Here is a 12,104-nt window from a genome sequence, read left to right on the forward strand (position 1 = left end):
AAAAGGGCATTGCGTCTCCAAAAATGATGTGGTAATTTAAGCCTGTAATTCACCTTCTCCTGAGCAAAAAAGTAAAAGGGAACACTGGGGAACTGTAGCCTTGGGGACTGATATTTTGTGCTGCCCAGCATACAAGCCTGGCCTGGAGCTGTTAGTTCCAACAGACTTCTGAAAGGAGAAACACCAAATCACCGGTAGAAGATGGAGCCTGCAATGCTGCTTTGCTTAAACCAGTATACCACAGACTGCTCCTTCTCTTTTAAAATAGCGTAGGTCTTATTCACTCCGAAGAATTCAAACTTGCTTTAGAAACTTCCCTAATTATTGAAATACATCAGTCACTCAGTATCGGCAGTAGAAGGTCCGAAATTATTTCTGGCTGACTGTGCTTACTTGGGCAGCTGCACTAATCAAAGGGAGGAGCTGCACAATTTAAAATTTTGGAGAACGAAAAAAATAATGTATATCTGGACTTAGTATGGACTTACACTGGAGGTATCACTGCTATGTATTTTTACAAATCATCAGATCTTGGCCTTAAGGTATCAAAAAGTTTAACCATAATAAGATTTGGGCACCTTGCTTTATTTTTTATTTATCAGCTAGGACTTAAACCAGAAATACACAGCAACATAAAGGTATGGTAAAAAATCTCAGTAGTGCAGATTTTTGATGCTACCTTGTAATGCAGCTTCATAAAAACATCTGAAGCCTGTCTGCACTGCCTGCCTGGGAATGTAGCTGATGACTTTAAGGTGCCCTTTGACAATGTGTGGCTTCTGGCTGCCTGAATTCCTCCCTGAGCTTTTGTGGGTCTGGGGGGAGGAGTACAGAAATTTTAACTGTCACTTGCTCACTCTCTTATTATTTTCTAAAAATATTGAAAATGAAATTCATAGTCTGTCTCTTTTAAATGGTCGAGGATCAAGATGTGAGGATCAAACTATATATACTGACATAAAAGAAGAATGTTTGGGTTCACTTTAAAAAAAATAAATTTCTAAGTTGCAAGAAGCAATAATTCCTCTTTGCTTTGATACAGATGTAAGTCACATAGCTTGGGGATGAATCAAATAGAGAAGTTACAATGACTCCCAATAAAATTTCTGCAAATAAATTTTGAAATTGCCATGTTTGCATTTCTTTTTTAAAGAAAGCCTTATGGAAACAGCTATATTCCAATTCATATTACAAGAGATCAAAAGAACAAAGGTTAAAATAATATCTCCATCTCTGGAATAATTGAGAGCTATATCTTAACCTTCTGTCTAGTAATACCAATATGGATTCCAGCAAGAACGCAATTGGAAAGAATTAATGTGTCAGTTACAGCTCGTCTGGGACACCAACACTAAAATTCATTAATCATAATTTTATAGCTATTGCATGGCATCAGTACAGAGCACTGTTAAGATTGTTTGATTTATTTAATAATGAATCTGCAGACCATTATATTGTTTTTCCTTTAAGTTAAACTATACCAAATTTCTACAGTTCATAATTAATTTGTTGAGGACTAAAGGCACAGTTATTTTTATATTTTAAAAAATGTATGTATTCTCAGTCTTACCTCTATTTTAGTGTATTCTTCTTTTCAGGGAATAAAAAGTTGTGCTATATAGATGTAACATACATGTATTTGTCTTTCTAAAAAAACGGTATCAAATGCCTAGTAATGCATTAGATATTTTTAATGTCTGAAAAATGAACATTTTCCATGTTTACACATAAAAGTATGTGCCAGTATCCCAATCTTCTTAACAGTGTACTTTATGAGTGATAATTATAAAATAAAATCAACGGTGACGGTAATCACAACAGTAAGCATGAAAAATTTATTGAGGAGGGGGACAGGGTTGTGGGTACTCAGTAAAGTTTATTTCTAGACATTTGCAATCAATGGCAATGATGAAGGCTAGCTGAACCTCTCTCCTTAGGATCTGAAGGACCTTGAACGTCCCTTGGGAAACAGATGTGCATGAGGAACATATATGAGGAACATTTTTTTCCATTTTTGTTGTTAATTTGTTTCAGCTCCAAATGAATGAAGAGGGTAGATTTTGGAAGCTAAGTTAGATCTAGCAAATAAAAAGAGAAAGAAAACTATGTGTGCAATGGAAAGATCTTACTGAATGGATCTAAATCCTATGGTAGGTAATTTGATCTAATTTTTGCAGAAAGGCAAATGCCAGATGTTTGCTCCACTTTGATCTTAATAACACTTTAGGCTGCAGACAATAAGATTGGTTTAAAATTTATTGTCTCTTTGATTTCTCCATTCTAATGCTTTTTAAATTCTTTACACAAGACAGATCTATATATAGGCAACTGGGGTGGCATCAGAAGCGTTGTATACTTAAGACATTCTTGAAAACCTCACTGTGGAACAGTGTTTGCTGTTTTATGCATCAAAACAAAGCCAGATTTTATACAAGCAACATTCAATTTTCTTTTATTATAATGTCTCTTTTTATTTTGCATATGAAGTTCTGATGGTTGCATCTGTGGCACAGCTCCTTATATGCTTTTATCTTTCAATAACCTTATTAGAAGTCAAGACAATATATTAAATCAACATTAAGCAGCAGGAGTTGAAAGAAAAGTTCATCCATTCTCTTGCATAGGGAATAATCTATGTAGATCTTCAATTTCACCTTTAGATTGCTTTTAGGAATCTTTGTGTACAGAATATGTTTTAAAAGGGTGGACACCAGTGAAAGCCTCTGAGGAACCACATCTTCCAAGAAGTCTTGCCTTCAGTTTGGATCTACAGGTTCAAGGATGCCATTGCTCTGTGCATATGAGTTGAACTCAGCCTAAGGCAGTTTATTAAGTCGTCTCAGGTTTCTAGCAGAGTGTCTTATATATTCACTATTATTGCGAAACAGTGGAAAGCAAGTGAGGCTGAGAACAAGTGATAGAGACAGAGCAATGGTTGAAAAGAAAGAAATGGAAAAAAAAGTCCTGGTGTGCAGCCTGAACATCTTATCATAATTCTCTGGCATAGTTCACAGCCATCTGTCCCTTACATCCGTGCATGATGTCTCTAAACAATTGTTTTCACTCTGCTCAGCCCAGTAATCTGAAAGTTCAAAAAGTCAGAGTCAATTTTTCTCTGAAGGAAATTCTGACTTTTGTCTGGTGATGAAATTGCCAGTTGTTAGCCAACTGATAGAACAGCTACCCTGGCAGGTTTAATTTCAGCTGGCAAGTGTGTTAGGGCTCCCTACTCCTCTACAATTAAGTTTAGTTCTTGCAGCGATGTTCTTCATAAAACAAAAGAAAACTTCCTTTATTCGGAAACAAATATTTTAATTCACTACCAGGAACAAAACATTATACACCGATGTATGGTAATAAATATTCTCTTTCCTATCACATCACTGTGATAAGTGAGAAGACTTCCATTTTCCTCACTCTGAGAGACTGAAGCTCGGTAAAGCAAAAATGTCCCCCAGTGTGAATTGCTTAGGTTCAAATGCTTCTTCACAACTTTTCTTCATTATCCTTGCCACATCTCCAGAATGAAAATTTCTTTAATGTAGTCTACTGTCTTTATTTATCACAGGTACTCTGAAGTACTGTTTGCATAATTCCAAGGCATCTTTTGTCATCTTCTCTTAGACATAGTACACCACCTGTACCATTAGAAAAGACTGAACAACTAACTCACAAAACATAGAGGTTTAAATGTCATTTGATTTCAATTAAGAACTGTGCAGAAGCACTGGTTTGCTAAAAAGGCATGATATTATGAGACTCCAAAAAAAAAGTTGCCTTTGTGCATCATAACTGAAAGGTGTGCAAATGCTACCCAATGAAGTTTAATGGAAGCCACACAAGGAAGGATTTTAGTCTCGACATTTATCTTTACCAACACATAGAACCACCTTGATCTGTTTTACTGTTTGTGAAAAAAGAAGGTAGTGTCTATTTCACAGGATAGAATAGGAAGTAAGAGTCAGTGTGATGGATGGTGGAAAGAAACAGAGGGCAAGAGGGAAGAAATATGTGCATCAGGTACTGATCTCAAAGATGAGGTCTAGTCTACTGTCAGAATGTGCATAAATAGCTTAATAATAACAGGGGTGATGTATTGGCATTAGTGTGAAAGTAGGACTATACTCAGTTTGAGCAAATGTATTACATTGTCAGAAAAAAGACATCCGGGTAGGGTACAGTTTATATTTGTTCGATATGAATAGACTACACAAGAACAAATCAAGTACAAATCAATTCCTGTGGAAACATTAAGGCATTTTCCAAGCAGATCTCACTGCAGTAACCTCTGCCATCTCTGTGGCAGTGAATCTGTCACATTTGCTTACAGGGGGTCTATCTATCTGCACTTCTGTGTGGCCGATAGACCTCAGATAAATTTTAACCTCACAAACACATTTACCAGTAATAATATAACTGCAAAAGCTCTAAGTATGTTCTTTAACTAACATCACTGAATGGGTGGGACAAACCCTGCTTTCTGTCCCAGTAAGGGTTATCAGGGAAATTTTCCTTTAATCTTCTGTGAAGATTACATCATACTGTTGAGCGCTCCAACATTTAGGAATGACATTCAATTGTGTCACCAGTTCTCTCTTCACTTAACCTGCCTGTCCCACCAGGCAGCTCAGCTTCCATCCGGGGTGATATACTGGAAATAATAATAAGAAAATCACTTGGTGAGGCGATGCTGAAGCAAGGAACTTTTATGCTGAGGAGAACCCTCTGAAAAGTGAGTATTGGTGCTACTTGCATCTTGTCCTTGCTGGCAAGGGGATGAGCTCAGGGAAGAGTGCAATATCAGAAATATGTCTGCAGTGTATCCTTGATGTAAGTTCAACAGTTTGCTGCTTTAATCTGTTGCTGTCAGTGCCAGTACAACCAATATCTCCTGGGGACTGATCTGGTTTATTGCTCCATTCATAGATTTTTATTTTATTTTATTTGTGTTATTCAGAAAATGCTTCATTCAACGTTGCAGGTCTTGCTTGCTTGAAGCACTTAAGTCTCATCTTTGGTGATTTTCAGTAAAGTTGTTCTTTGATCTGTTATTTCTTTTCCAAATAAAAATAGCATTAGGCACCAAATTTGGTTCTGGGTTTCTCAGATTTCTGAGGCTTGCATTAAATCAATTTGCTGCTGAGAAGCATGCTGACTGATAGCAACCTAAATAGCTTCTCTGATCTGTGGATCGTGCCTCTAAGAATAAACCAAGCATAGTGTCTATTCATATGAAATATTACAAAGGAGCAACAGACTGTAGGCTTTCATCAAGGCTCATTGTTGGTCCAAACAGCCTGGAAGCTGGGGTGGCAGCTCTAATTTTTCTAGTTTCAGCCTTAGTCTGTTTGGCCTTGCAAAAAAACTAACCTTATAGTACAACCTTGGACGGGACTTTTTTTTTGCAGAAGGCAGAAGCTGCCAGAGCTTATCTGTGGGGCTACGTCTGGGGACGGACTTCCACAATGCAAGACCTGGAGTGCTTATTACCCTCTGAGTTGAAATCGGATGTTACTCCCTGAGGCACAGGTCAACACGTCCGTCATGCATAGACGAGACCGTCTGCTCCTCTCAGTTGGAGAGGGATGTTATTTTCTTAAGGAGCAGGATGTTATTCCTAGAGGTCTGCCCCTTGGTAGGGTCAAGAGTAATATTTTATGGTTAATGTTTATGATTAATTTTGGCTGTGGCCTTTCTTTTCAGAATTTCTATGGTGTCAGTTCAAGTTGGTAAGGGGAAAGCTTGACAAGGTTAAGGCGTGAACCATATACTCACTTTTCCTTCCAAAGTAAATACTACAACAACAATGCACATGGGAACCAAGGAGCACATTCCTAAATCAAACCATAAGATTCACACAGGGAACTAAAACAGTAGGATTCAAGAGGGTGGGTTTTTTGCCTTTTTTTTTTTTTCTTTTTAATCCAAAGGATACATTTTCAGAAGGATGCCTTGGGAATTAGCTCAACACAATCCCGGGAGCAAAAAGGGCAGTTTGGCATCAGATTTCTTGTGCTCACATTACTTAAAAATTAGTATTGTCTTTGCCCCTTTTCCCTCAAAAAATATCTGTTAAAGAAGTAAGGTGAATGATTCTCAGCTGTTCAATACTGCTTAAAGGAAAGGACATGCTAGCCTCACAGTGTGATGCAAGTTTATCTTGAATGTATGTTAATCTTGCTTTTGGAATACATCCAGATTTTCTGCCTGGCTTTGAATAGGATCTTTAGCCTTCTATGCAACCTGTTCTCTTTTTAAGAATCTTCTCTTTTCTCAGCTTCTGGAAACTCTGATTTCCCTTCACATCTTTTGCTTATGCAATTGTTTCACAGTAAACTTGAGGTTGGATTTGGTTTGCTACTTTAGAAGACACTTAAGACCAGAGAGATGGGAAATTTCTTTTAAAATCTCAAGGCATTCTTTTTGTTGTCAGGACATGGTGTATGAGTACAAAGAAGATGTATTCTTCTGCTGTTGTTAAAACTTCCAAAATAGGTTATTGTATGTAAGCCATAAAGATGATGACTTCAGAAGTGTGTACATGAAGCAGTCTCAGAACTCTACCTTCAGTGATCTGCATCATCTTTTTGGAGTTGTGGAATGCATCATCAAAGCATAGGGGGGAAAAATGATAATTATATGAGATCTTCTGATGATGATTTTAAATCAGGAAAAAAAAAGAGGGCAAAATTCACATGGTGAAACACCTTCTCTCTCTCTCTTTAATTCTCAGTTCTTACTCATCCTCTAGCAACTAATTTCTGTGGTCAGAGGATATATCTGACATTGTGCTTTCCTTTCAAATACAAAGAACTTAAAATAAAAAGAATCTTTAAAATTACTGAACTTCAGACTCTAAGAGGAATAATATTTTGGGAGTTCATCCATCTCAAACATCAAAAGCATTTTGTGATAATTAAAGCTCCATTATCCCACATCATGAATGCATGTCCTCTAAACATTTGCATCATACCATCTCTCAAAGACAGGGTGATTATGACTGCTCCAAATCAGATATAAAAGTTAGCACTGCTAGCCTTCATCAATACTTCAATGGAAATCAAAAATGCTCAAAGTAAAAAAAAAGGCACATCACACTTCTGTCTGGTTCATAACAAATCAATGCCACAAAATAATGCTATAGACACTGTGAGTAGGATCAGCAAAGAGCATCATCTTGCCCTCTTTTGAGGTTAATGAGAAATGGAAGATAGAAAAGTAGACACCAACATTTTATAACGTTTCCCTTAACTCACACACCTTGTCTTTTGAAGAAGGTCTTAACTCACATCATCATATGGTGATCTGTGGCTCAAGCTTTTCATTAAGACATTAGTTTTAAATTCTACTGCTTGTCTATTTACATAATTGTACAGTTCTCAGTGGTTGATTCACACTATTTCGATTAGCTATGAATCATGTAGTAGGCTTTGTCTGTGACTCTGTGACTAGTAGAGTTGGAAGTAAAGATTCTTAAGTGCTAATACAAATTCTTATAAGTATGATCAATAAGTATGAATAATCTTATAAGTATGATTAATTTTTTCTCAGAAAGAGTGGTCAGGCATTGGAATGGGTTGCCCAGGGAGATGGTGGAGTCACCATCCCTGGGGGTGTTTAAGGAAAGATTGGACGCGGTGCTTAGGGACATGGTTTAGTGGGTGACATCGGTGGTCGGATGATGGTTGGACCAGATGATCTTGGAGGTCTTTTCCAACCTTAATGATTCTATGATCTAATAATCTGGCTGAGAATTTTGCAGATCTATTAGTAGAGTTAATTTCATAAATCATTTCAAAAGGTTTAATCATTTATTGCAGTCCTAGCATTTAGAGTTTGAATACATTTCATCATTAGTAATGAACAAATGTAGGAGATAGACGAATGTACATTCAATTAACAAGGGTTTCTTAAACAGGGAGACAGAAAGAGAAAAACAGCAAAGAATTACAGGAACGACACAATGTCAAAAGAAAAAAAAAAAGAGAGAGAAAATAATAGTCTTGTAACACTGCGAATGAAGAAATTATTCCTCACTCACTCCTCACATTCTTTTTAAGAAGTTGCAGAGGGTTTTTATGAAGGCCCAGCATGCCTAAACAATTTCAGTCAAAAAGAATAAGTTGTGAAAGTTAAATCACCACTCATTTCTTCTGATGCTGTCTTCAGCTGCGATCTGTGGAGCCTGTTTCTTTCATCAGAGACAGATAATACAGTACTGTAAGACCAAATTTTCTTAAGTGTGCGGGGACTACCTGTACGAAAACCTATTAACCTATATGGAAACCTATTAACCTAACATTAACCTATACGGAAACCAGAAGCTTCTGAAGCCTATGCCTCCACTGTCATATAGAAAAAACTGGACACATTTATGGTTGTTTGCAAGATGCAAAACAAACAACAACAACAACAAAAACTCTAGAGCAAATAAAGCCAAGGAAATGCAGCAAACATGCAGCAAAACCAGGACTTGACAACTGTCACATTTTTTCATCCTTCCAAAGAAACCAGCACAAAGTGAAAGGCAAGTGAAAGGCATATCCTATTTAGCTGTCTCTGTGCCTTGTTCTCTTTGCATCTGGAATCCCTTGGTTTGTTGACTCACGGTATTGGGCCTCTCAAGACCAAGGACTGCTTTGTTTGACCTGGTGTATTCATCAATATTTGCATTGTTAATTTCATTATTTTGCAAAGCACCTTGTCTCATGAAAGAGGTTACACAAAGAAATCACCAGTCTGCTTTGATTAAAGTTTTCTCAGAAGTTAATCTAAAATTCTACTGTCATCAGCTCATTTGGTTTTAAATTATTTCAATAACTACAGTATTCCAGCTTTTGATTTTGTGCAATCCTGAAACAACAGATATATGAAAATTTCACTATATATTAGTGAAGTATATGTATTTTTATATTAAAGCTATGGTTGGATCAATTTCTTCAGCCATATAAATAGCATAGCTTCTGATTGAAGTGTATATATTTACATATATATATACACACATATAAGTGCATAATTATAAATATGTTTACATATTTATAAACAAAATAAGTTAGGAATAATTGCATGCTTTTATCTACAATTTTAACCCATAGATAAATAGTTGTAACGTCTATGGGTATGAAATGGTGCATCTCTGAAATTACTGAATTGTATAAATCTTATCTGCCTATTAATTAGAAGAAGACAATTCAACAATTACAACATTTTACAATAGTCTACCATAAATTCATTCTGTATTTATGAAATAACACTTTTCAATAACTCTAAAGGTGAAATACACTAACAATGAAATAGTGAAGAATTCTACAGCATAGGGAAAAAAATAAGGTTTATATCTGATGACACCTTTGTATGTTCAGAAGAGTAGCATTTATTTTAAAACTGAAGGATGGGTCCAACTATTTTGAACTTCTATTCAGTTTTGGTGTTATTGCATAGGTTTATTCTTGGAAATTCACTTCAAGACACTAGGCAATAAAAAAATGAGAGAATGAAAGACAGCAAGTGTCTCTCTAAATTGGACTACTTTGGCTTAGCTAATTTTTATTAGGATGATCATTACACACGTGTTTTAACTGTTCAGTGTCTATATAGATAGTTCTAACATGTTTCTCACTGTGGTAATTTAAGCTTCTGTCTTATTTTCCCAATACCCATGTGTCCCTTCTCTTCTACAGGAAGTGGATTGTAAACCATTCTTCATGTTTGGTTAATGCCTAAATCTTGTTGATTATTTCTATCTAGCATCTCCAATTCATTTACATAGCTGAAATCTTTATTCAAGTTCTTGTCCTCTCCAGTCTTAATACAGAGTTTATTCAGTTTTTAAAAACAAAAAAAAAGAACAAAACAAACAAAAAAAATACTGTTTGATCATGTCACTGTAGATTTGTTGAGTATCGCCACTGATTCCCTCTTTTTAACTCAAATAGTTTGTCGTGATTTTCAAGGTCTTTCATAGTATATCTCTGTCTTATTCTCCGTTGACATGATCACTCCAACCTCTGGTAACAACCTTCTAACACACTTATGCTGTTCTCAGAAACATCTAAGAAATCACTTTCTATTTATTTATTTATTTATCTATCTATTTATTTATTTATTTATTTTTGTGATACATGATGCCAAAAACACCTCTTATTTATTTATTTATTATTTTTGTGATACATGATGCCAAACCCACCTCAAATATACCAGTCTTCGGAAAGTTGCCTAGCATCCTGGCAAGGATGCTTCCAGTTTCTGTACTCCCCAAAAGGTCATGAAATTTCTCTATAATTTTATTTATAAATTGAAGCTGTTTCCTATTCTGACTTTAGAGAAATTGGAAAAAAATATCTGTAATGATGTACAGTAAGGTTTTCTAGGCTATCAATCTAGAGTAATACAAGTAACAGTAAAATATAGGTAAAATGATAATGTAATTTACATTTTTTTTCTTAGTTAATGGAACTCAAATATTAGTGTCTGAAGACATGAAGGATACATCCTTTGAGACACTATTTTAATATTATTTTGTGGGCAGCATGCTTTGATTTATTGAAAGTCATTTAAGAGCTTTTCAATATTATGTATCTGGAAATGTGATGAGTTGCCAAAAGTAGCATGAGAACTAAAGGAAATTCACATCCCCAGAAATGTGTGCAAATTGTTTCAGACACAATCCTCCCAAACATTTATTAAAATATCTTCAACAAATTTACATCTGTAACCTACTTATTTTAATGCTTTGCAGATCTCCAAAATACTATGTATCTTTTTAACAAGTGCACTGAATCTGGAATATTAACTGGATCAGTAAAGTAGAGTAAAACCTACAGCATCTCAAGAATATATTTTACACACAAATTTTAAATACAATTGATAAGACGAACAAAAATAGAGGAGGAAAATATAGTCTTTTATTTACAGACAATGGTTCCTTAAGAATTTAGTTTAAAAATAAATACTCAATTCCATTACAATAACTTTTACAAAGTTAATCATGTGTACATTTTGTTTTTGAGAAAATTAAACTTTCAGTTACATAGTAGAAACACACACACGCATGCGTGTGCACATACACACACACACACATATATGTAATTACAATGTAAAGAGAGGAAAAAAACACCTGAATCTATTTAGCTTATTCTTTTTGGACATTTACATTATATTTACCCAATAACTACTCAAAGGACTTAAATTTCTGAAAAAAATATATTAAACCATACTAATATTCCATTTTTGTAGTACATTTTGTGGTATGAAAAGTGCAACATTGAGCTCACTTCAAATGACAGCAAATATATTACTGCTGAGTGTATGTGTTAACATAAAGGCAAAACTATGATTTTATTAAAGCAAATCACATGCAGACATGAGAGACTAAACCCTGTTATGTCTGTGAAACGTGCTAGGTACACACAGGATATTAATAGCATTGCAAGAGAATTTGCCATTTTGCTATGTCTTCAAAGAGAAGTTAGAGAGCCAAAGAGGCCTGTATTTTGATGTTTTTGAGTCAGATGGAGAGAAGAGAGGGAAGAGTACCAACAACAATAATGTTCAACAGTGCAACTATTCAACTCAAATTGATTGGAAAGGAAAAGAAAAAAATCTCAAAATAACTAAATAGAAGTTGAAAATCATACTATAATCCTACTAAAAACACTTTCTAGAGGCCAACTCTGATTCCTCCCAAAATAATCTTTCTTTATTTTTGCTTCCTGTACATTTGAACATGACTAAGCTTTTAGCTTTGTACTTCAGAAAGTAATAGCTGAGTGGTATTCTGTATGAAATGACAGGTTGTATTTTCAAAATCAAAACATTGAAGTTTAAATCGTCTTTTCAAAGAGACTGGGGCACTTAGAAGCCTAAGACTCACTGAATGATTCCAATGTGTTGAAGTTACTTTTGAAAATTAGATGTGGCCTTTTTATGTTGCCCTGTATGATATTAAAATTTTACTCATTCTGCTCTCACAGTACATATGGTTTGCTTGTAGTTTTCCTGGACAGGGGCAGCTTTTGTTCTATACCTGAAAAACAGTGCCATTATAACAAATATGTATTTTCAAAAAACTGTAAGAGTATATACTGCCAGCCATTAGCTGGGTA

This window comes from Anser brachyrhynchus, assembly GCF_964034855.1.
Source record: "Anser brachyrhynchus genome assembly, chromosome: 5".
Lineage (NCBI taxonomy): Eukaryota > Metazoa > Chordata > Aves > Anseriformes > Anatidae > Anser > Anser brachyrhynchus.